The 25,350-nt window shown below is 40.0% G+C and overlaps 2 pseudogenes; both read right to left on the minus strand.

Annotated features, from left to right (window-relative positions):
- Window positions 1-5,787: 5,787 nt before the first annotated feature.
- Window positions 5,788-6,663, minus strand: LOC143886628 (21 kDa protein pseudogene; annotated as a pseudogene).
- Window positions 6,664-20,695: 14,032 nt separating this feature from the next.
- On the minus strand, window positions 20,696-21,567 carry LOC143886636 (21 kDa protein pseudogene; annotated as a pseudogene).
- Window positions 21,568-25,350: the final 3,783 nt, after the last annotated feature.

The raw sequence follows: 25,350 nt of genomic DNA on the forward strand, positions 1-25,350 counted from the left end.
CTCTCTATCACGAAGAAGAAGAAGAAGAAGATATCACGAAGAAGAAGAAGAAGAAGAAGAAGAAGAAGAAGAAGAAGAGATAGAATTTGAGAATTGTTGTGAGGAATGATTTGAAACTTGAGAGGGAATGGACCCCTTTATAGGAAAAATGATGTGTGTGTGGACATCAAAAATTTGTCTGTGTAAAATTACAAAATTGCCTCATTTTCTTAAGTGGGCCTCACACCCCTAAACAGGGGTGAAAATGTAAATGGTCGTACTTGAGCCCAAATGGGAGGCCCACTAAGTGGCAAGCCCAAGGGGCCACCAATTCAAGTCCAACCCATGGCCATCAAATACAAAAGGAGGTAGTGGAACCCACAACCACTTACACCACTATGCAAAGTGGGTGGGAGTGGTTATTGCTTGAGGAGGAAGTATATAAAGGATTTTTCCTCTCATTTCTAAGGGGTCAAGCAAATAGAAGACCAAAAGGGGAGAGCACACAAGGCAAGCAAAGACAAAAAGAAGGAGGATCCAAACAAAGCTCCAAGAGAAGAAAAGCTCAACAAAAAACAATCGTATTTGAAGAAATTCTCCGCGAAGATTAAGCCACCACAAAGGGCCTTCATTGGAGTAAATTCACACATCTTCACAACCGATAAAGCGCGAAGCTCGGAGTGAAGCACACACATCTTCAAATACCGAAGAACGAGAATTACATTGCGAAAGCCCTCGTCTTCACCAAATTCAACTTTGTATCCAACACTTTGATCGTTAATCAGAGGATTGTAGAAACTTGTACCATTTTCTATTAATTACAATTTCTTTGTAATTTATCCTCGAATTCTCGTGTTAGTGAATTTACACGAAATTTGATGTCGACAGTGTGTTTGAAATAGTTTGTCCCACAATTTGAATATAGATACACGGAAGACCCTCATATAAAAAGGGCTATGTGTACGAAATGGTTGGGCCCTCAAGAAGGCCCTCAAGAAGACGACAGTCCCATTAATGTGCACTGATCTATAAATATCTTTAAAAATTGGATAAGAATATCTCGAGTCTCTTCGTATTGGTCACTCCTAGATAGTATTGTTAAAGTATAAAAGATAAAATAATGCCATCTCGAACAACTTAAGCTTTTGGAGTAATTGGTTGTTTTACATGTTATCAGAGCTCTTAAATTTTGAAGTTAATTTTTTGGGTAACTTTTATTTTATTTTTATTTTGAGAGATGTAGTGAGGACAAATTTGTAATTTTCTCTCCTTTGGCAAGTTGTTAATTTTGCCTAGCTTGCACATGTGTGAGGTGCAAGCCACACATGTTTGCTCCATCTTTCTCCACATCCCTCTTATTTCAAATTTAAACCGTACTTGAAATTCCAAACTCACTATCACTTCCCTAAGCATTAAAGTCTCTACTTTCCCATACTCACTACGACTTACCTAAGCCATTTACTCTCCTATTTTTCTTTGTCTAAGCCTAATTTCATTTACTCACTTTTGTAGAGATTCTCCACAAAGCAAGAACTCTATTGAAGCTCTCTTGTGTGCCAGCTTGTGATTCAAGGAAAGTGACAACTTGCCCATATTTTCTCTATAGTTTTGAAGTTTTATTCTCTCTTTTGTTCTTTATCTTGTATTGTTGTTTTTCCATCATATTGAAGTACATCTTGTTGATGTTTGTTCTTCTTCTACTTTTGTTGTTGATCTTGGGCTAATGTAAACTTTAGTTTTACTATTTAAGAAGCAGATTTTTCGGTTTTGTTAAAACCGTCATTCTCTTTAAATAGTTCTAGGTTCAAAACTCCTTGATATAAAAATTCCACATGTAATGGCCAACCCAAAAGAGGGGCCACATCTGCCACCTATAGGCCAACCCTAAAAAAAGTAGCCACACATGAAGGAGAGTGATAAATTATAAAAGATTAAATAACACCATCTCCAACAGCTAAAGCTTTTGGAGTAATTGGTTGCTCGATTAAGAGAAATAGAGAGGGTGATCCTAAGAGTAACAATAATCCTAATCTGGTATTGAGGCCTAAGAAAACCGAGGTTGAGGCTGCCACCGGCGGAGACTTAGTAATTGATATCCCAGATAGATTAATAGAGGAAAGAAAAGGATATTTGAAGCGTTGCCTTATTGGCCGCCTTAAATCGGGATCTTGGATGCTTGAAGATGTGTGGGAATGGGCAAAAAAACAATGGAACCTTCAGGATCTACCAAAGCCTTTCTCTATTAGTGCCATGGATGTTTTATTTAGTTTTGAATCAGAGCGTCAGGCTACTTCTATTCTTAGGCGGGGTGCAGATGCGTTGGGTGAATATGTTTCTTCTCTAAATCCTTGGCTCCTGGCATATAATACTGGTGCCTGAACTATCAGGGTCAGATTTTACGATATTCCTCTTCTGGCCACTACAATAGTGGAGATTCTTGGGAATCAATTGGATCAGGTTATTCAAACTGAACTTTATGGCAACCATATATGACCATTGTTTGACTTATGCTTCTGCTTTAATCTTGACATCCCTCTGGAAGTCCATTCCCTCTTCCCTGAATTTAAGAATTGATTCCTTTGTTTATGCGGTGGGAGTTAAGGTGGTTTCTAAAGGAGGTATAAATAGCCTGGCGATGTCGGTAGTGTGAGAATCCAACAATAAAGACAACTCAATACTTTCTGTCGGTTTTGAATCCCAATCCGTTGAAAAGGGCTCGCCGGCGATGGAGGCAGAGCCGGGAAAGGTCGTCGTGAGTAGTGTTGAGAACTTCGATGATGTCAGGGAGCTGTTGGCGGGCCCTAGTTCAAATTTTGAATTAGATCTTGGTTATCCAGAGAATGCCGAACCTGAGTCAGCTAATCTGTCAGAGGGTAGGGAAGCTGTCTTGAGGGGCATTGAGATCAGGGATGGAGGGAAGCGGGCCCACAAAGCCTCAAAAGCAATGCTTTGTGGTGAAAAAAGAAAAGCGGGTAGAAAGGTCGTTGCGGACAGCTGTAATCTTATTTCAGCCCATGAAAGGAATTCCTTAAAATTAAAATCTCAACATCTTAGCGAGAGTAAAATCCTGTTTGAGAAGTGTCTACAGAAAAAAGGTATTTCTTTTGGAAAATCTAAAAAAGATGCACATGTCCTAGAAACTCAAGGGGGATTATCTGCGTTGAACAAAAAGCTTAAAGGTTCCCTTATAAGAAAGAGGCTTAGGAAATCGGCCTCCAGATTTCCTTTGCTGGCTTATTCCCCTCCGATGGTTCGAAAGGATTTATCTTGGAGTCCTGAAAGTCCCTTCTCTTCCGAGGAGGGTGACCTTGACCTCTTGAAAGATATTTCTTTTAATGAAAAGTTAGCTTGAAAGGTATCGCCTACTCCAGCGGGAATCCTCTTAAGCCCGCTTAAGAAGTAATGGGTGCAGCAGAGGAAAGAGGCGAGTTGCTCTTCTCCGATTGCCCCCTCTCAATCTAACAGTGAAATGGATCTTCATGTGCCCCTTCTGGAATTTCCTATGTTCAACAAGATTCTAGACAAAGAGACGCGTACCTGTAAGAGACTATGGGAGAAGGAAAAGAAGTTGGTTATTTCAGATCTAGAGGAGAGGGAAGCATCTGTGGACAAGGATAATCTTGATTATCATGGAATTCTAGCTCCGGATATCGAACCCATCGTCAAAGAGGTGAGAGGACCTGATGGAGATATCCAAGGAAAAAGCAGACACCTTAGTGATATATTAAGGTCTCCTGAATCTCAAGAGCCGGAACAATTTAGTAAATTTTTAAGAATAGGGGATGTTCTTGGATTTTCTTATGATGAAAATATGGAAAAAAGCTAGAGAAATATATTTTGCCGAAAGGGATGCCAAGGAAAGGGAGAAAAGAATCGACGAGGTTGGTCTTGACGAAGGGAACCGGGAATAAGGGGTCCTAAGTTAAAAATCAATATTCAGTTAAAAATCAGTACTCACTTGGAATAAGTTTATTGGTTAAGGCAGATTACGAATCATCTACAATCTCAATCATCGAAGATGGGGAGAATATTTATCCTTGTCTAAGGACAGAAGGAACACTTGGTAGGGGTGAAGTATGGCGGTCGTCCTACTGTTTTTTAGGGGTATAAGTGGTTCGGAAGAGGAATTCTTTTATTAGGTACTAAACCCTGAGAGTCCCAATCTTAGATGGCCAATTTTAGTTTGAAAAGGAAAATGGAATGGAAAGTTAGGGATAGTGAAATCTCAAAAGACATTATGTGTTTTGCTTTCAGCTATTCAGTAATGGTTACTTGCCTTTAGCCATAGCTTGAGGGAGTTGTTCCTTTGCTTAGGCATTTCCGTAGATTTCCTGTATCTCTTTTTACAGGCATGTAAGTCTGGAGGCAGTGTTGGTAAATTAAGTATTTTTCAATCTTCGTAGGTAGAGTTGAAGGGTCATTAGGCCTGCCTTAGAAGTAGCCCATCCAATTGTAGTATCAAAAAGTTTGGGGATAGCTAAAAGGAAATAGGATGAAGTCTGAGCAGAATTGTTTTTTGCTTTAATGTACTTATAGATTTTTTTAGTTTCCATTGTCTTGGTCCCAATCTTCCTTAATATTTTGTACTGTAGAATGGGACTCCTGGTCCCGTCTACCTTCTATATTAATGGATCTATGTTGCTTTTGAAAAAAAAACTTTTAGATTAAGGACTAGTAAAATCAATGAAAAATTTGAAATCGTGTTCTATATTTATATCAACTCGTGTTCGATAGCATGTTCGATGGACCCAATCACGTCCATGTGGAGCCTTCCTAAGAATTAGACCTGGCAAACGGGCGTGCGGGCCGGATTTGACCCGGCCTGTCAAAATGACCCGGAAAATTTTACGGGTCACTAAGGTTGGACCCCCACCCGGCCCGTACGGGCTGGGTCAATCCGCGGGTCACCCGGATTTTTGCCATATTTTTTAAATTTGTATAGGGATTTGCTAGCCACCTTCTCCAACCATTTATGTTGACTGTTTGAGAGATTTGTCTTATTATCAAGATTGGTAGAAGTACGATTTGTGAAAAGTTAGCTAGCAATAAATAATAGAAATAAATAATAATCATGGGTACTAAGTTTTCAATGAGAAATTACGAAAAAATGGAAGCAAAGTAGAAAATTATGAAAAAAAAACCGAAAGAATGTTATAAAATATGACAATTATGGAAAAAAATACATAGAAAAAGCAAAAGTTATGACAATGACGGAAAAAATACATAGAAAAATTAAAAGTTATGCCAATTACGGAAAAAAGCCAAAAGGTGGCAAAATAAAACCTTTTGCACTTCTCTACGGGTACCCGCGGTTCCACCAGGCCCGGCGCAGTTTTGACGGGCCGGGTGGACCTGCGGGTCAATTTCAAACGGGTCACTGATTGGTGACCCGGACCCGTAATTTACGGGCGGGCCGGGTAGACCCGCAGGTCCGGGTCACTTTTTGCCAGGTCTTCTAAGAATCACCTTTTAAGCATTTTTTTATAAAGTAAAGTGACAATTTACCCCTTTTCTTATGGATTTCTTCTCTTTTTGTATTTTTGACCATCTCGGTCTTGGAGGTTTCTCTCCATTTTAATATAATTATTACCATTTAAAAAAAAATTACCCCCTTTCTTCCCAGGCCAGCCCCCTTCTAGTATATGTATGATTCTTTTTTTACATTACCAGGGACTGGCCGGGGAAGACAAGGCGTGCATCACCCCTATAATTAGGGATTTGCCAGTCAATTTTGCAGATGACTTTTGCATGAGGGAAACTCAGATGAATTCAACACTAATACAAGAACCCATATTATAACAAAAAAGGGAACATTTATTTGTAGTCCTTGTATAATTAGAAACAGTATACAAACTAAAAGCACATACCCAAACTATAGTCTAAAAGCCAAACACATTCTTCCAGCGATCAGACCTATATTATTACATGTAAAAAGGAAACAACTATGGAGAGATGGGCTGAGCAGAAGCAAATCTGTTGATGAGAGCCAAAGCATTGCTAATAAGATGTGCGACATAGACGATATGGGTCCGGACCGTATTCTCAAGATTGTCTTTTATGGCATAGCCCACGAAGCCATCCATACAAGTGTCCCCATCTGTGAGAGCAGCACTTACCCAAGTTTGTATGTCATTCATCCTCATCCTGAAATCGTAGCCTTTAAGGTTTTCCATCTCCCCAAGAGACTTTTGGAGCTCGTCCACGGAGTCTCTGACCATCTCAACACAGTCTCTCATGGCTGCCACTTCTCTAGGCTTCATACCGCGTCCGGACGACAATCTTGACATCATGACCAAGGTTGATTGGGCGCTTGTTAGGCTTACAGATATGGCTGCATGGGCCAATTCACTTGGGCTAGTCTGGATGGTGCTCGCGTATGTGGAAAGAGACTGGAAGCACAGTTTTGGGTAGGTAGTGGCCACACATGAGCTCCTTATGAAGTCAGTATTGGTTCTTTCGCGAGCCACACCAGCTCCCAAGCATGAATTCAAGTCTAAGATGAAGAAAAGAAGGGAAAAGAAAGCTGCAAAAGCATAGGAAGAAGATTGGCCACTGCTAGAACTACCTTCCATCTCTCTATCACGAAGAAGAAGAAGAAGAAGAAGATATCACGAAGAAGAAGAAGAAGATATCACGAAGAAGAAGAAGAAGATATCACGAAGAAGAAGAAGAGATAGGAGTTGAGAATTGTTGTGAGGAATGGTTTGAAACTTGAGGGAATGGACCCTTTTATAGGAAAAATGATGTGTGTGGACATAAAAAATTTGTCCGTGCAAAATTACAAAATTGCCTAATTTTCTTAAGTGGGCCCCACACCCCTAAACAGGGGTCAAAATGTAAATGGTTGAGCCCAAATGGGAGGCCCACTAAGTGACAAGCCCAAGGGGCCACAAATTCAAGTACAACCCATGGCCATCAAATAAAAAAGGAGGTAGTGGGACCCACAACCACTTACACCACTATGCAAGGTGGGTGGGAGTGGTTATTGCTTAAGGAGGAAGTATATAAAGGATTTTTCCTCTCATTTCTAAGGGGTCAAGCAAATAGAAGACCAAAAGGGGAGAGCACACAAGGCAAGCAAAGACAAAAAGAAGGAGGATCCAAACAAAGCTCCAAGAGAAGAAAAGCTCTCCCTCAACAAAAAACAATCGAGTATTTGAAGAAATTATCCGCGAAGATTAAGCCACCACAAAGAGCCTTCATTGGAGTAAATTCACACATCTTCACAACCGATAAAGCGCGAAGCTCGGAGTGAAGCACACACATCTTCAAATTCCGAAGAACGAGAATTACACTGCGAAAGCCCTCGTCTTCACCAAATTCAACTTTGTATTCAACACTATGATCGTTAATTAGAGGATTGTAGAAACTTGTACAATTTTCTATTAATTACAATTTCTTTGTAATTTATCCTCGAATTCTTGTGTTAGTGAATTTATACGAAATTTGATGTCGACAATGTGTTTGAAATAGTTTGTCCCACAATTTGAATAAAGATACACGGAAGACCCTCATATAAAAAGGGCTATGTGTACGAAATGGTTGGGCCCTCAAGAAGACGACGGTCCCATTAAGGTGCACTGTCACTGATCTATAAATATCTTTAAAAAAAGGATAAGAATATCTTGAGTCTCTTCGTACTGGTCACTCCTACATAGTATTGTTAAAGTATAAAAGATAAAATAATGCCATCTCGAACAACTTAAGCTTTTGGAGTAATTGGTTGTTTTACATGTTATCAGAGCTCTTAAATTTTGAAGTTAATTTTTTGGGTAACTTTTATTTTATTTTTATTTTGAGAGATGTAGTGAGGACAAATTTGTAATTTTCTCTCCTTTGGCAAGTTGTTAATTTTGCCTAGCTTGCACATGTGTGAGGTGCAAGCCACACATGTTTGCTCCATCTTTCTCCACATCCCTCTTATTTCAAATTTAAACCGTACTTGAAATTCCAAACTCACTACCACTTCCCTAAGCATTAAAGTCTCCACTTTCCCATACTCACTACGACTTACCTAAGCCATTTACTCTCTATTTTTCTTTGTCTCAGCCTAATTTCATTTACTCACTTTTGTAGAGACTTTCCACAAAGCAAGAACTCTATTGAAGCTCTCTTGTGTGCCAGCTTGTGATTCAAGGAAAGTGACAACTTGCCCATATTTTCTCCATAGTTTTGAAGTTTTATTCTCTCTTTTGTTCTTTATCTTGTATTGTTGTTTTTCCATCATATTGAAGTACATCTTGTTGATGTTTGTTCTTCTTCTACTTTTGTTGTTGATCTTGGGCTAATGTAAACTTTAGTTTTACTATTTAAGAAGCAGATTTTTCGGTTTTGTTAAAACCGTCATTCCCTTTAAATGGTTCTGGGTTCAAAACTCCTTGATATAAAAATTCCACATGTAACGGCCAACCCAAAAGAGGGGCCACATCTGCCACCTATAGGCCAACCCTAAAAAAAGTAGCCACACAAGGAGAGTGTTAAATTATAAAAGATTAAATAACACCATCTCCAACAGCTAAAGCTTTTGGAGTAATTGGTTGTTTGAACGCACAACCCACATAAATAATTTTCAAGTTAGAAAACAATGTTAACAAAGTAAAGAAAAAAGCAACCCGTGAAGCTATTCGTGACAACAACAATTCGGGACAACATGTTATTAGGGAGAAAACGTATGTGAAATGAAACGGACCCATAACATTTGTAAGAAAGCATGAGGGGATACGTCATACGTAGAGGTTGAAAGCGAAGTGTACAGAGCACAAGTCGGCTACTTCTCTACAGCGGTCGCCTCACACTGGAAAAATAATATCGACATGAGATGGCCCACAGCCAAAAATAATACGACCCTGCATTGTATGTCCCACACCACTATCAAACAACGAGATCAATGGTTGATGATGATTTTAAGAGAACGTTTTGTTTCTTTTATTTATTATCATGGGTCCCTAAGATGACCCATGATAATATCTTGAAAAATTAAAAAAAGAAAAGAAAATTCCAGGCTCTAGGAGTGTTGCAGTTGTCTGAGAAGATTGAGAGGTCTCTCTAATCTTCCTAAGGGTGGTCAACCTGGTGCACCACCTGTTGTAGATTGAGAGATCTCTCTAATCTTCCTAATAGAATCAAACTCAAAACAAGAAATACAAAAGTTGCGTGGTTCGACAACGTGTTTTATATCCACAGGAGCTGAAAGCTCCACTATTAAAGCCATAAGACCTCTTTTCTACCTTTTCTCTTAGCCAAGACGTCCCATACTCTATACTGTGTAACCCTAGCCCCTGATATCAAGGGCGGAGCTAGGAATTTACAATGGGCGGCCGGACTAATTTACACTTTGACTGCATTGGTCACTGGGGGGGCCGCGTTTAACTAAGGTTGCAGATTAACTCCCACCTTACCTTACAATAAAAAGGGATTTTGCAAGTTATTGGGGTTCGTGGCCAGCCCCACGCTCTATGTGCCTATGCCCCTGCCCAATATGTGACTTATGTATACTGATGCCATTATATAAAAAAATTCCCACATTACCTATGAAGAAGTAATTCGAAAAATTAAAATTTTCTTCTGTACTACTACCCTGAAAACTCCAATTGGGACGGGCTGTTCTTCGCACTCGGCAAGAATACAAGACACCTACACACTTCCAATGCATATGGATGATTCTAAATCAAGGCCTCTGAATTTCATTTCCCTCTCTCTATAGTTTTTTGTATAACAAATCCAAAATTAGTTCCTTTTTTATCAAGGGGTTAGGGTTGACCATCTAAAGTGAAACAGAGATAACTCCATAAGTTCCAGTGGTGGCCTACCATATGAATGACTCTAAGTAGGAAAATGATATATTCACCCTTACTTCTTCCCTGGGCCACCCTTGTAGTTAGTGTGGAAAGAGTAGACATAACTCATAAATGCACTTAGAGGGGCTGGGCTCTGGGGAATAGGAGGGGGCGAATATATCGCTTCCCCTCTAATTACCACATAAGTTATAATTGAATTGGGGACCCACAAATTAAGGTCATGATCGGGTCTCCAGTCTCATACTGTCTACAAAGGTTAAACCAAACATATCTTATCTAGAAATGATTTATTGGCCTTTCTTTACTTGGGACAACAATACTTATAATAAATACGCTAGAGGAGGCTGTCCCAAGTAAAAACAAGGGGCGAATATATCACTTCTCTAAATATCTTTAAAAAATGGATAGGAATGACACATAGCAGTTGAAAGCGAAGCATAAAGACTACAAGTTGGCTACTTCTCTGCAGCCGTTGCCGCACACTCCAAAAACTAATACCGACATGAGATGTCCCACGGCAAAAAAATAATACAACCATTGGGTACCCCACATCACGATTTAAACCACATGATCAACGGTTGTTGATTACTTTAAGAGGGCGTGATGTTAGCTGTTTTGTTTCTTTTATTTATTACATTTGTCTGTGAGAAGACCCCTGAATTGAAGATGATGATTATGACCCATGATTTGAAGAAGATGATTATCAAATCAAGTCCACGTGATCCCAGTCAAGCAAGAGGCCGGACAGTTGTGAAGAAGAGGGGTTAAAACCAAAAAATATTTGTTGTTTTCTTGATGTTTTCTAACATTTTCAATAAAACCTTCTCGTAGAAGTATTTTAATAATGTTTTCGGTTATATTAGTAGACGCTATTCGAACTGTTTCTTTTTTATCCATGTAAGCATTTATTATAGAAGTTATTATATCGGCAACAGACGTGCCCCATGCTACTCGGGTCAGAGCGTAAGCTAGTGATGCTTTTGGCTACTGGACTCTAACCATCTAGGTTGTTTCACTCCACCGCTTCGCCTAGCAGCATGATGCTTGTATTGCTCTCCCACAACCCCGTTAGAACCTAGATCTTTTGGAACCAAATGATACATGGTGGAAAGTTTAGAATAAAAAATGGCCAAGTCGCTCACTAAGAGCCCAGCATACCCCTTCCAAATTAGCTGAGCATTTAGATCTCCTAGGCGTTGTGACGCTCATATGTGCTAAGCCTTTATTGTATTATCTTTCTTTTTATTAAATAAACCGGTAGGGGTCCCCACCATACCCCATCTTACTCATTAAAAAAAAGTTCTAGCAGAGAAGCCAATCATATGTCTCTCGGCCAAAGTGGCATGCATCTGAAATAAAGACTATTGATCTTGGTCCAAAGATAAAGGTGGTAAAAAAATCAATGGTTTAGATTTCCTTGGCACAGCCCTGAATGAGGCTATTGATATGATGCGTCACCCAAAGGTGTATCAAGTGAAGTGGATTAAGTCCAAAAAGGCACACTAGATGGAGGAGGAATCATAAGAAATCATAAAAGGTGAGATTTTATTTGCCTTTTCTCATTTTTATAATAATGATCCTAACTTGCAGGTGTAGTCTAGAAGTATGTTAGATAGGCTGAGGTACTAAAATGTCAATATATCTAAAATTTGGCTTGAAGCAAAACAGTAAAATCTTGAAGGTCATTGACAAGAAATATCTCCCATGGGTCGTTAAATATTATTAGCAGGAGCTTCTATTCTTTGATTTCAGTAAACAATGTGAAGAACGTCCCAAAACAATCCCTTGCACATGGGTTTTATAAGAAGATTTCATATCCTCTCCAACTAAGACTCGACTACGGACCCATCTATTCCTAACGTGACTCAAATACCCTATTTACATCTAAACCCCTGATCAACCATAACAATTACAAAACAAAGATATGTTGTCTGTTCAATGGAACTTATTCCTACTAAAATCCTACTCACATGAATAGAAGACGTGGATCGTTAGTCTACGTCAGTATGTCTACACGACACCCCAGATGAGTTTGTCCTATAGATACAGAGTAAAAACAAAATGAAATAAGACAAACAGGTCGACATGGTTTTGTGCGTGCCAATACCAATTCATAAAATATTAATTAATAAAAAAGATAAGGGATAATTACATTTACACCCCCTCAACTATAACTAATTTCCAATTGGGTCCCTGTGGTTTCAACTTCACCAAAGACCCCCCCTCAAGTTTCAGACATTTTTAAGGAGACCCCTCCATTGACGGACCATTAGTTTAACTTGACGGAATGACTAAAACTAACCATGGTTAGTATTTTGAGGACATAAATACCCTTGGTTTTAAGCCATATGGAGAGGATTATGGTTACCCCATTTCCCACCGCCGCCGTCGCACCTCCGGCCATCGCCGCCGTCGCCACCTCCATCATAGACAATGAAACCCCATCCCATGGCTACATAAAACCCACATTTCAACAAAAAAACAGTGATAGAAACAAAATAAAAGCCCTAAAATATTATGTTACGAACCTAGCTCGGTTCGGAACTGATTTGATCTTCTCGGAGGGAAGATCGACCTCTTGATCCACTTAGAGGGAAGGATCAATCCTCCCTTGTGCACAAAACACAATTTCTAAATAAGTTTTCTTCATTCCTTTCCAAAGACTGCATACATCTTATTTATAAATAAAAAACTCACGTGGCCACTTTCTCTAAAACTACCTAACACCAACCAATCTAGATAATCCTTATCTCTAAGACTCCTAGCAAATCTAAAAATAATGAATATCTAAACTAATTTATTTTACTCAAAGTGGAGCCCATTTTGGTACGTAACATATTAGGGTTTCTATGCAAATCGTAATAATGATGTGAATGAAGACAAATAAAACTCCTAAATCGAGGGTTTATGTTGATAAATAAACAAGGGTTTGAATCAAACCCTAAATTTCAATTTTCAAGTACGAAAATCCTAATTTTCAGTTGGGGAAGACGAGGGCATTATAGTCATTTCCTCCTCTCCGTCTGTTAAAAATACCCACGGAAACTTGAGGAGGTGTCTTTGGTGAAGTTGAAACCATAGGGACCCGATTAGAAATTGGCTATAGTTGAGGGGGTGTAGATGTAATTATCCCTAACTGCTCTCTCACTCTCTTTCTCTCTCTCTCTCTCCTCTTTGGGTTGAGAGAAAAACATTTGTCAAGGGAGATGAATGGGAAAAATTCCTGCAATCAAAATAGGGCCCAAGTGTAGATGAATGGGAAAAATAATAGTTAGCCATCGGATTTCAGAGGGTAAGATTCTAAATCAAGAAATTAATGGTCAATCTGTAATACGGTGCACTCCAAATTGACAGGTGGACAAAAAGGAAAATGTGTTTGGCACAATAATAGCATGACAAGGTCTGGGGAGGGCTTGTTGTACGGGGTCAAAATGGAGGAACCTTACCATTGCACCAAGGTTCACCCTCTATCACAATAATACCATGAACAATCTATTAATTAAATCTATATGATGTGTTAATTTCTTAATAGACCTTTTTCTACCATTTTCATGTCAGAATAGCACGGGTGGTAAGAGTGCGTTGTAGCTTAATTTTGATTGGGGTTTATGCCTGAACCCTTGTGATGAGAGGTCTAGCCAGCTTACCAAACAAAATATTTGTATAAAGAAAAATAAGAGATCTCCAACCATTTAACTGGTTTTAAAAATATTTGAAGATTCACACCTTTTTTTTTACCTGGAATTGTTCCCGGCCACAGGGCGGACAAGCTAAATAAATTGCATGAGAAAGAGCGAGAGGAGGGTGGACAAGCTAAACATACTGCTTGAGAAAGACCGAGAGGAGGACATTAACCGAGCCGCAAAATACAGAGTATGGTATTGACCCTAAGTGGCCATTTGGATACAAGGATTTTATAATTTTGAATTATAAAATCTACGATTTAGCTTTTTAATAGTATTTTGATTAGCTTTTTAGAATTATTTCGATCCAGGATTTAACTAAATCCAAACACTACTAAAAAGCTAAATCTAGGATTTTATGGTCCAAGAATGTAAAATCCTTGTATCCAAACTTCCCCTAATAAATGAAGACTTATTTCTTTATTATTAGTTACTAACCTAATTACATCCAAGGTTTTAAATTTTGGTTTCGGTTTCGGTTTCGGTTGGCACGGAAACAAAAATATTTCGGTTTCGGTGGAAATTTCTGTAGAAATCTTGTAAAATCTAACGTATGGATACATATGCAAATAATGAACACTTTTAATCTTTAAAAAAAATATGCAAATGATGAAATTTTAAGATGAAACTTTGGGAAATGCTAGATTAAGCACAAGCACACTTAGAAACCATCACATAAGCAACACAATCATTCATAATGGCTTCATCACATCGACCACCCAGTGAAAGTTGTTGTCGCGCATGTCTAAAATAGTAAAGTCAATATAGAAAGTACAATGTAATGAAGTATAAGAAAGTGCAATGACCATTCTTCCATCTAAGGACCCCAAATCTATGTCAATATCCAGTTATGAGGTATTATAGGTATGACATCCCATGATACAATTACTTTGTTGTGCAGTTTAACGATATTGCCTGCTAAATATCATTCTCTATATTAATGAAATTCAAATAATAACATCTTTCCTTTTTTTGTCGTTCCGACTATTTCAATCGAATTTTAGTTGAATTTCAAGAATTTAGATCAAAATTTCAGGAGAATACTGACATGAACGTAAATCATGTAGATTTTGTTTTGGTGGAAATGAGAATGGAAATATTTCAGTTGTTCCGGAAAAATTTAAAACCAAGATTACAACATTACAAGGCCCGGATAATCCATATTGCAATACTCACCAAATACAGTCCAAATCAATGATCAAATCTTTCCTCATCCACAATCGTCACTTTCTGGCCATGATTGCAAAGGAAAAGACGTTAATATTTCGTTGTCCATTCATGAACTCCATGGGAGATCCAAAGAAGCATGGCTTGAACATAAATGAACACAATTACGATAACCCAAAATTCATGTGGCCAAATCGACTTGATCTAGATGGGAACGTTTGTTCTATTGGGCCCCCATCCAGAAACAATGGGCCTTAGTCCCATGCATAACAAAGGTCCTATTTATCATAACCAATTCTTGTAGACAATAAACAGTTAAACATCAAGGCCATGTTTGGCAACCATGAATTTTTTTTTCCACGGAATATTAACTTATCAGTTGTTGAGAGAAGGGTTGTAAGATAATTACACTGAGAGAATTGAGAAAGCATGAGTGAGAAAATGATGCGAACTGGAATCATTTTAATAATGATTGCACCTATAAAGGGAAATGATTTATGTGCTCCACTGTTTTGTTAAACACGCGCTCCATTTTTTGTCTTGTAGTATTTAAAGGGTTGTCAGAGGAATATTATGGTTCTCAGGACAAACCTGTGGAGGGTATGTTTATCAAAACATAGGAGCGCTGAAATCATTTCCCCTATAAAAGGTGCCAGAATCATTTTAATAATTATTGCCGAACACAACACTTAGTCTCCCACCCTCCTTGCCCCTCTCCTGATTGACAAGCCGTTACTACGTGGAGAAAAGCTTTCACGGCTGCTAAACATGGCAAAAATGAACTACAAATTTTATCACCCTTTAGAGCTTAATATCATGAGATCATAGTAAGACAAGAGTGGTCGCCCGCAAGATAGGTGCCGAAGCTCGGACCGGGAGAGGATTATTGCGGAAACTATTGCATTCTACCGATCTTTGTACTCCGATGACGGGCTTGTTCGCCCAATACCCCAAGACATCTGTTTCTCAAATTTGAGTCTGGAAGCTTCTGCTGGATTGGAAATCCCCTTCTCCGAGGAGGAAATCAGAATCGCTCTATTCTCTCTAGCTCAGGATAAAGCCCCTGGCCCTGATGGATTCTGCTTGGCTTTCTTTCAGACGTGTTGGGACACAGTCAAATCGGATCTTATTCGTTTCTTCCTAGAATTTTTTGAGGGTGCTATTCTCGACAAGGGGACGGGGGCGACTTTTCTAGTCCTTATTCCCAAAATTGATGGAGCATCCAAAGTATCAGATTTTCGTCCGATTAGCTTGGTGGGCAGCCTATACAAGGTACTTGCGAAGGTGCTGGCGGACCGTATCAAAGTAGTTCTTCCATCCATTATCTCGGTAAATCAGAGTGCTTTTCTAGGCAAGCGTCAAATTCTTGATTGTTCCTTAACAGCAAATGAGGCAATTGACTATTACCGGCGGTCAGGGGAAGGCGGCATCTTATGTAAGCTTGATATGGAGAAAGCATATGACCGTGTGGATTGGGCCGCTTTAGATTATCTTATGGGTCGTATGGGTTTTGGGGAAAGGTGGAGAGGGTGGATCCGGAATTGCTTATCATCTGCATGGTTTTCTGTTCTACTCAATGGTTCAGCAAAAGGATTCTTCAAATCCTCTAGAGGATTGCGGCAGGGCGACCCTCTATCTCCATTTCTTTTCTTGATAGTGGCCGAATCCTTATGCAGTATACTGAAAAAGGGTAGTGACATGGGGCTATATAGAGGATTCCTAATTGGGACCAGTAAGGTGGAAGTCTCGCTGCTTCAGTTTGCGGATGATACCCTCCTGTTCTGTTCACCGGTCCTCTCCCAGCTTCTCAACCTTAAAGCCATGCTTCGGTGTTATGAGATGGTCTCAGGTCAACGATCCAATTTTGGCAAATCTCGGTTGTATGCGATTAATGTATCTGAGAGCGAGGCTTCATCCTTCGCCGGAATTATGGGGTGCGGTCTAGATGTCTTTCCTGCTACCTATTTGGGTCTACCTCTCGGGGTGGGCCGTCCGAGACACAACCTATGGGCTCCTATTATACAAAGGATTGAGCGTCGGTTGGCCACATGGAAGCGCCGTTTGGTTTCCAAAGGAGGTAGATTGGTGCTTATAAAGGCTGTTCTCTCTAATATGCCAATTTATTTTCTATCCCTTTTTCACTGTCCAGCTTCTGTTGCTAAGCGCATAGAGCAAATTCAGAGACGATTTTTGTGGGGTGGTTCAAGGACTTCCAAGGGGGTCTCCCTTCTTAAATGGAGTCTAGTCTGCTCTCCAATTAAAAACGGAGGTTTGGGTATCAGGAGAGTCCAGCTCTTTAATCAGGCCCTTATGGGCAAGTGGTTGTGGAGATACGGAGAAGAACACTCCTCTTTGTGGGTTCGGGTCATTGACAGTAAGTATGGTTCATCTCCTGGGAATTGGGACTCCGTTGATACTTTCAAAATCAAAGGAATCACAGTATGGAGGGACATATTGCGTTTGAAGTCCTTTTTTGCCCCTGGAGTTCGCTTCAGAGTCTATAGGGGGGATCGAATTCGGTTTTGGCAGGACCCTTGGTGTTCGTCCCATTCTCTTCAAGTTTTATTTCCTGACTTATATATTGTATCTTCTCAGAAAGAAGCTTGGGTATCGGAATGTTTCGAACGGGTCCAAGGGCAAGTGGAGTGGATTCCCAAGTTCCGTCGAGCCTTTTTTGTTCGGGAGTTAAGCGATTACAGCGCCCTTATCTCCTTATTAGGCTCTTGCTTCATCAAGTCTTCGGGCTTAGATCGTCGTATTTGGATTTGGAATCCGTCGGGGATTTTCTCTGTTAAATCTTTTTATCTCCATCTGATCCCCACTCTAGTGGAGCATGCGTCCTCCGCGGTTTGGCGCCTCGCATGCCCTCCAAGAGTTGCTTTCTTTGGGTGGTCGGTTAGCTGGGGACGAATTCAGACGATAGATTTCTTACGGAAGAGAGGAATGTGGCTGGTGGATCACTGCCCCCTATGTCTATCCGCCGGGGAATCCATCGACCACCTATTTATACATTGCCAGGTTGCTTCATATATTTGGGGTCATCTCTTTTCTAGATTTGGAGTCAGTTGGGTTGCTTCCAATTCTATGGCCGAATTTATTAGGAGTTGGGACTGGGCTCCGTGGAAGAGGAAAGGTAGAATTTTGTGGAAGATGTGTCTCTTAGCCTCCTGGTGGTTCTTGTGGAAAGAGCGGAATGCGCGGGTCTTTGAAGGGAAGGTCAGGTCCCCATATTGGATTTATATACAGGTGGTGGCAGCGGTCATCTCCTGGGCCCGTTCACTTCCTCTTTTTCGGTTTGTTTCTGCGTATGCCCTTTGGGAAGGGTGGTCAACCATATGCATGGAATCGGTTAACAAAGTGAAATCTCGACCCTCATGGTCCCCCCCGCCACCGGGGTCTCTGAAGCTCAATTTTGACGGTTCCTCTATCGGTAACCCAGGAGCGGCTGGAGTGGGGGGGTTATGTCGGAACCATAAAGGGGAAGTCATTTGGGCCTATTCGGGGCCTCTTGGATTTGCCGACTCGTCTGAGGCGGAGGTTCGAGCCATTCACAGTGGGATTCTTTCCATGCCTCGCTTGGAGTGCGACAGTCTGATTGTTGAAGGCGATTCCGTAAATGTTATTAGCTGGCTTTCGGGAGACGCTTCTCCCCCTTGGAGATTTGTGCACTTCTTTGAGGAGATAGAGGATAGAGGAAAGGGCTACTCCATGGTCTTTCAGCATGTCCGGAGATCGGCCAATGTGGCAGCCGACTCTCTGGCTAAGAGTGGTGTTTCCCGTGCCGAATTGGAGTGTTTTGACTATCTCCCCCCTTGAGTCATTGTCTTGCTATTTTATTTGCTCATTGTTCCGACAGGACCATCTCGGTTCTGCTTATTCATATATATAAATATATATTCTGTTGCTTTCTTCAAAAAAAAAAAGGGCCTTTCCATCATATATACTTTAGAGTTGAGATAGATTTTTCTACTCAAAATCTGTTTTGAAAAATGGAAGCAAAAGCCCCAATTCTTGCATATTGCAATCCTAGAAGAGGCTCTGTTTGCTCCTCTTCCTTGCCATCACTCACTTTCTTTCACTCCCAAAACTCCATTTTTGCTTCCCCTTACATTACTTGTCTCTGCTTCAAAAGTTATTCAGGAAGAAAACTACCCCAACTCAAAGCTAGCCTTCTGAGTAGTCTCAGGCCAGTTAAGGCTTCTGCTGCTGAAATCCCTTCATCAAATTCTTCAGAAAGATGGCTTTTTGAACCTATAGGTGTGTAAGTTTTTTTTTTTTCCTACTTTAGAAAACAGTATATGGGTATGTGTAGAATATTAAGTCATGGAAGGGAAGTGTGCAAATTTACTATGATTATCAGTTGTTTAATGGGTTCGTTTTCTCTTGTTTTGTTAATTTAATTTAATACTAATTATGTTGGCAGTCGAAAATTAAAAAAAAGATAGGTGCCGAAGCTTGAAAGAGAGGGGAGATGACCGTCTCACCTTAGGAAGGCCTTGAGTCACAAGGAAGCAAATAACCAAAATGAGAAATGTATTCAATGTAAGATGCCTTTTTATACAAAATAATTGTCCCTTATTTATAAATTAGATAATTATCCTATTCAAACTCCATCTCAAATTAGGATAAAGTCTATCTTTACCTAACAAATTAAGAGAGGTTAGGCTAAACATTTTCTCTAATAAAGAGACGCAAAATAAAGAAAAACCAAGTAAAAGACCCAGAATTAAGGAACTTCCTACATCAAAGATCAATAAACCATGTCATTCTCTACAGTCCTCGAAATTCTGGACATCTATATATTGAATGCAAAGATTAGCTATTGCGTCCTGCTATAGTTTGGGCCGCCTTTTACATGGCCCAAATCCCAAACCATGCATCAATCGGGCCAGAGATGATTCTGGCCCTTTATAATTTCTATATTTTTTCTAATGAATAGCAGAAAGTGGGCTGTCGGACTTTTATTTTGGGGCCGCACAACTAGGGGTGCAAGTCGGGTCGGGTCGGGTTGAGGCCATCCTCGGGTCGAGGATGGTCAATCCTAACCCAACCCGCCTCTAAATTCTCAACCCTAACCCAACCCATCTAACCTTTTTTTTTCCAAATCGGGTCTGGTTGAGTTGGGCTGGGATCGAGTTCACCTAGGGCCAAAAATACAAGAAAAAAACATAATCCAAAGACTCAAGATAAAATTAGAGGACTGATGTCGGGTTTGGTTGGGTCGGGTCGGGTTGCCAAGGCCTCAATCCTAATCCAACCCGAAATTAAATCAGGTTGGGCTTTTCCCAAGCCTAACCCAAACCAATTCGAGGAAACGCCAAGCCAACCCGAGCCAAATCAGGTTGAACCCAAACCAAGTTGCACACCCAAACCAAGTTGCATCCCTATGCCCAACAAACATGTAACCCGTCAACCCCGTGAGATGCAAATATGGTTTGCATGGTTTTTGGTGTCGATCATCAACCGTGTTTGTATGTTTGTGATACAACCCTTCTAATCACACCTTTGTTCCATATTAATAAATTTAGTTGTATATTTTTAGCTTCAATGTGACCCACAAAATTATTTAGCTTCATTGCCTTCTCTGGGACCTACAAAGATATTTTACCTCCATTACCTTCTTTGGGGGTCTACAAACTGAATTTAATTCTATCGTAATTTGATTTCATCAGCAGCCCTACTTGGTTGCGTAACCTTTGAATATGACAAGGGGCGCTAGCTGTTTCGTTCTTTCTCAAAATATCATGGATCCCCGCATTTATTTAAGAATTATTAGGAAGTAAACGGGCCTGGTCAATGTTTTTTGGGCATGTGTCCCAATTGCTTTAATGACCAACACTGATAGGTCCCATGGCATAACAAAGGGATTGGCCAATTCGTGGTCCACTCTTGCACAAATGAACAACCCCCTTAGCTGGATTAAATAGATAAGACAAAATCTGCTAAAATGTGAGCCTGTGTGGCTGCAGAAGTGAGCCGCCACAAGGCTTCACACCAAATTGCCTATCAAATCTCCTCTTCAATCCATCCCACGCCCCCACACGATGCAAAATCAACAACACTAGCACATGAAACCAAGTAACAAAAAAGGTATATTTCATTGTAGTCCTCATACAATTACAACACAGCCCACAAGCCAAACACATATACCCAATCTATAGTCTAAAAGCCAAACACATGTACCAAATTTATATTCCTCCCCCATATGCATATAGTACAATTAAGAAAGAAACAACTATGGAGAGATAGATTGAGTAGAAGCAAGTCTGTTGATGAGAGCCAAAGAATTGCTGATAAGATGTGCGACATAGACGATACGGGTCCGGACCGTATTCTTGAGATCGCCGTTCACAGAGTTGCCAGCAAAGCCATCCATACAAGTGTCCCCATCTGTGAGAGCAGCACTCACCCAAGTCTGTATGTCATTCATCCTCAATCCAAAATCATAGCCTTTAAGGTGTTCCATCTCTCCAATAGACTTTTGGAGCTCGTCCACGGAGTTTCCGACCATCTCAATACAGTCTCTCATGGCGGAAACTTCTCTAGGCTTCATTCCGTGTCCAATCGACAATCTTGACATCATGGCCGAGGCCGATTGGGCACTTGTTAGGCTCACAGATAGGGCTGCATGGGCCAATTCACTTGGGCTAGTCTGGATGGTGCTTGAGTATATTGACAGAGATTGGAAGCATAGTTTTGGATAGGTAGTGGCCACACATGAGCTCCTTATGAAGTCGGTACTTGTTCTTCCATCAGGCACATCAGCTGCCAAGCATGAATTCAAGTCTAAGACGAAGAAAATGAGTGAAAACAAAGCTGCAAAAGCATAGGAAGAAGATTGCCCTCTACTAGTACAACCTTCCATATATCTCTCAAGAAAAAAAGAAAGAAGAAGAGATGGAAATGGAGAATTGTTGTGAAGAATGGTTTGCGACTTGAGAGGGAATGGACCTTTTTATAGGAAAAAGGGCTGTGTTGTGAAGTGGTTGGTCCCACAATTTTAATTAAGATACATGGAATCAAACACCCTCCAGAGAAAAAGGGGGGTTGTATATGAACTGGTTGGTGCCTCTAATTTGAATAAATATCTTAGAAAGGGATTTGCTAGCCACCATCCAAGAAGGCATTTTGCGGACAGTCTGTTGCATGAGAGAGCAGCCCCCTCAGATGAATTAAATGAATAATACAAAATATGTTGATAAGTGAGCCTATGTGGTTGCTCTCTCATGTAACTCTGCAATGGACCCTAGCAAATCCCTATTAGAAAAATGGATAAGAATAGGTGAGTATGCATGATAAGGAGGCTTCATGTATAACCCACGAAAACAGAACATACAGATCACAAGTCGGCTACTTCTCTACAGCCTCTACCCCACACCCAAAAAATAATACTGACATGAGATGGCCCACAGCCAAAAATAATACAAAAATTGGATGTCCCACAATCAAACCACGAGATCAACGGTCCCCCGATCAAACCACAATCAAACAACGAGATCAATGTGTAACCCATGATTATTTTAAGAAGACGTGACGTTAGCACTTTTGTTTCTTTTATTTATTACCAAGATGGTCCATGATTTGAAGATGATTATCAAATCTAACTCAGCCTCGAAAGAAGATTTCAATGCTTATTTGTATGACTAGAGAGAAGTGGCAGGAGGAGTGGAGGACGATAAGGAGAATGGCAGGCTCAAGACTGTCAATCAGTGTGTGCCCTGTGTCTTGGCTAAGTGGGCATGCATGTGAAATAAAGACTGTTGGTCTTTGTCCCATCTTGAATGGCCATCCCATTGAAAGTGGGGCCGTTCTGATCAACAGTTCTGATCACTTACACGAGATAAAATTAGGGCCCAATAAATGTCTTTTAGAAAGCAATGCAAAAGTGGCTTTTGTTTTAGCATTTTCCTATTCTTATTCATAAAATTTGAAGAAATACAAATATTTCCATTTTTTATATATTGCCTAGCAAATCCCAAGTAAATAATTTTGGTGAAATGATATATTCTCCCTTTTGTTACATGGGACAACCCACTCTAGTGTAAAAGAGTAGTCATAAACATGGTTTTTCGGATTTCGGTCAGGGTCAAGACCGAAACCAAAACATTCCGAAACCGAAATTGCTGAAATTTACCAAATTTTGGTCGAAATTTCAGTGAATTTTTTGATAAAATATTAATTTTTTATTTCGCACTTTTACCGAATTTCGGCCGAGATTTTGGTTACTGAAATCATACCCGAAACCAAAATTTAAAACCCTAGTCATAAATCGTAAATACACTAGAGGGGCTGTCCCAGGTAAAAAGAGAGGCGGGTGTATGACTTGCCCATTAAAAAATGGATAAGAATAACGTGGACACGGCGGTTGAAAGCAAAGCATAAAGTGTACAAGTTGGCTACTTGACTGCTGCCGTTGCCCCACACACCCAAAAAAGGGAACACCGACATGAGATGTCCCACAGCAAAAAATAATGCAACCATTGGATGCCCCACACTGCGTTTTAAACCGAAAGATCAACGACTGCTATTTCTTTAGGAGGGAGTGATGTTAACTGTTTTGTTTCTTTTATTTATTATCTGGTGGGCTGTGAGAAGACCATGAAGAAGATGATTATCAAATCTAACTAAGCCTTGACCAAGGTTTTGATGTTTATTTGAAGGGATTTGCTGTTAGAGGAATTAGGTCAAGCAAGAGGTTGCTTGAAGCATTACACCCAAGGTATCTAATTTGGAATACCAAGTTTGTTGCCTCTAGCCCCTATATATATTAGATACACTAGGGTTTAAATAGGTTAGTGGGCTCAAGCCCAAATAGGCCCACTACACCGGTCCATTATCTTATTGGGCTTATATTAGAACATACATGGGTTATATTATATACCCAACAATCTCCTCCTATGTTCTACATATAGCACAATTCAATAGATAGATAGTGTAATGTTCAAAGCAAAATACTGAATCATCGACATCACCATATGGTCTATATCATAAAAGATCTGTAATCCAACTGAAAACATGAATCATTTTATGACAAATCAAGAGTTTTAGATAAACAACAAGCTAAACTCAACCAAAAGGTAGTTTCACATATAGGTGAACCCCACTGATCTTAGATGAATTCATTCATGAGGTATGATTCTCATCGAGATCCAAAATAAAGTTCCACAAAAAAGGTGAACTCTATGCATACTGAAATGTAAGCATAGTCTTTATGACTTTAGAAGATTTACTCATCAAGTAAGTCATCTTCATCAAACTCCAAATCAAGACAAGCTCCTCATTTTCGCCAATCCCTGTGAATTACCAAAGATGGATTTCATGAAAATGAATCCAATCATTTGTGTAAAACACTAAAGTATCTAGTTTTACCTAAAGAAGAACTTAGTACAATTCCATAATTCACGAAAGTATCTAGTTCTACCTGAAGAAGAACTTAGTACAATTCAAAATGGCTGAAAAGGTATCAGTATCACTCTCACCATAAGCATCATTGTCAAGGAGTGGTGCGAATATATCATTGCTCTATGTTTAACTGCGCCTTGGTTTATAAGTTGTGACGAAAGAAGTGAGAATTTAAGATAATATGTTTTGAGCCAAGTCATTTCTGATTATGGTTTGTGAATTTATCATTGCTCTATGTTTAACTGCAATGGTTGTTAGCAAATCGCTTTGTTTAAATATCAGTTTTAGCCTTATTCTTGGCATGCTTAGACCCAACCAGGGCAGGGTTATATTACTCACCGGCTTGCGAGCTCACTCGTATTTTCTTCTATATTTCACATCTCGAGTCTTGATTTCACGTGGAATTAGGAAGAGTGCTTGATTAGTCTAGCACTTTGGAAGCTCTTAGTTATTTAAACTTTATTTATTTGAGACACGTGGGTGATTCTACTATATAAGTTTGTATGAATTATTTTGAGCACGTTAGCCTGGCATACTTGTAAGGTTCACCTCGCCGTCATTGCGGCGCCTGTCTTGTCTTTGGTTCATGGAATCATGGGCGTGACCGGGTATATATACACACACATATATAATATTCAGCTAAAAGATATGGTATGATGTTAATCAATATTCAGCTAAACCATAGATGAAAGGACTGGTTCTGGAATAAACTACCTCACTAGCAAAATATCCTGAAGGGATCCTCCATCCATGTACTCCAACCTTCCGCCCACGTACTCCAAAACTATGTTGAATATAAGGGGTATAAAATGCACCATGGAATTCCACGAGAACTCGATAACAAGGTGCCTCACACTACGCTTACCAGCCAACAAACCACGACCATCAAAGGGGAGCAAAACAAACAACCACAAGAAGACAAGAATATACGTAGTTCACCACAATGGGCTACTCCACGGACAAGGCACGAATTAAAATAGTACAATGTTACCTCACACCGGTAAAGGCCAGCGAGAAAATCCTTCTTTCCAACCGTCTATGCAACCCCAAGGCAGCCCTCTCTTCTCTTTACCGAGTATGAGGAAAAAACCCTTTGGAAAACACAATGTTTGGCTTGCAAAGAAAATACTAAAGGAGAAGTGTAGAAGAAGAAGATCACACCTTGAGTAGTAGAAGAAGAAAAACTTTGCTTTTGCTAAACCACAAAAGGAGCCCTCCAAGAGCACCAAGGTAAAACCCCTCTTTTGCCCAAAACTTTTCTCTTCTTCACTTGCAAGAGGAACCTTGATTTTTTCTGCATCACAAAAGCACCCCAAAAGCCC

Source organism: Tasmannia lanceolata, unplaced genomic scaffold, assembly GCF_043159265.1.
Source record: "Tasmannia lanceolata isolate RefF3 unplaced genomic scaffold, GAP_Taslan_0.1 ptg000002l, whole genome shotgun sequence".
NCBI lineage: Eukaryota > Viridiplantae > Streptophyta > Magnoliopsida > Canellales > Winteraceae > Tasmannia > Tasmannia lanceolata.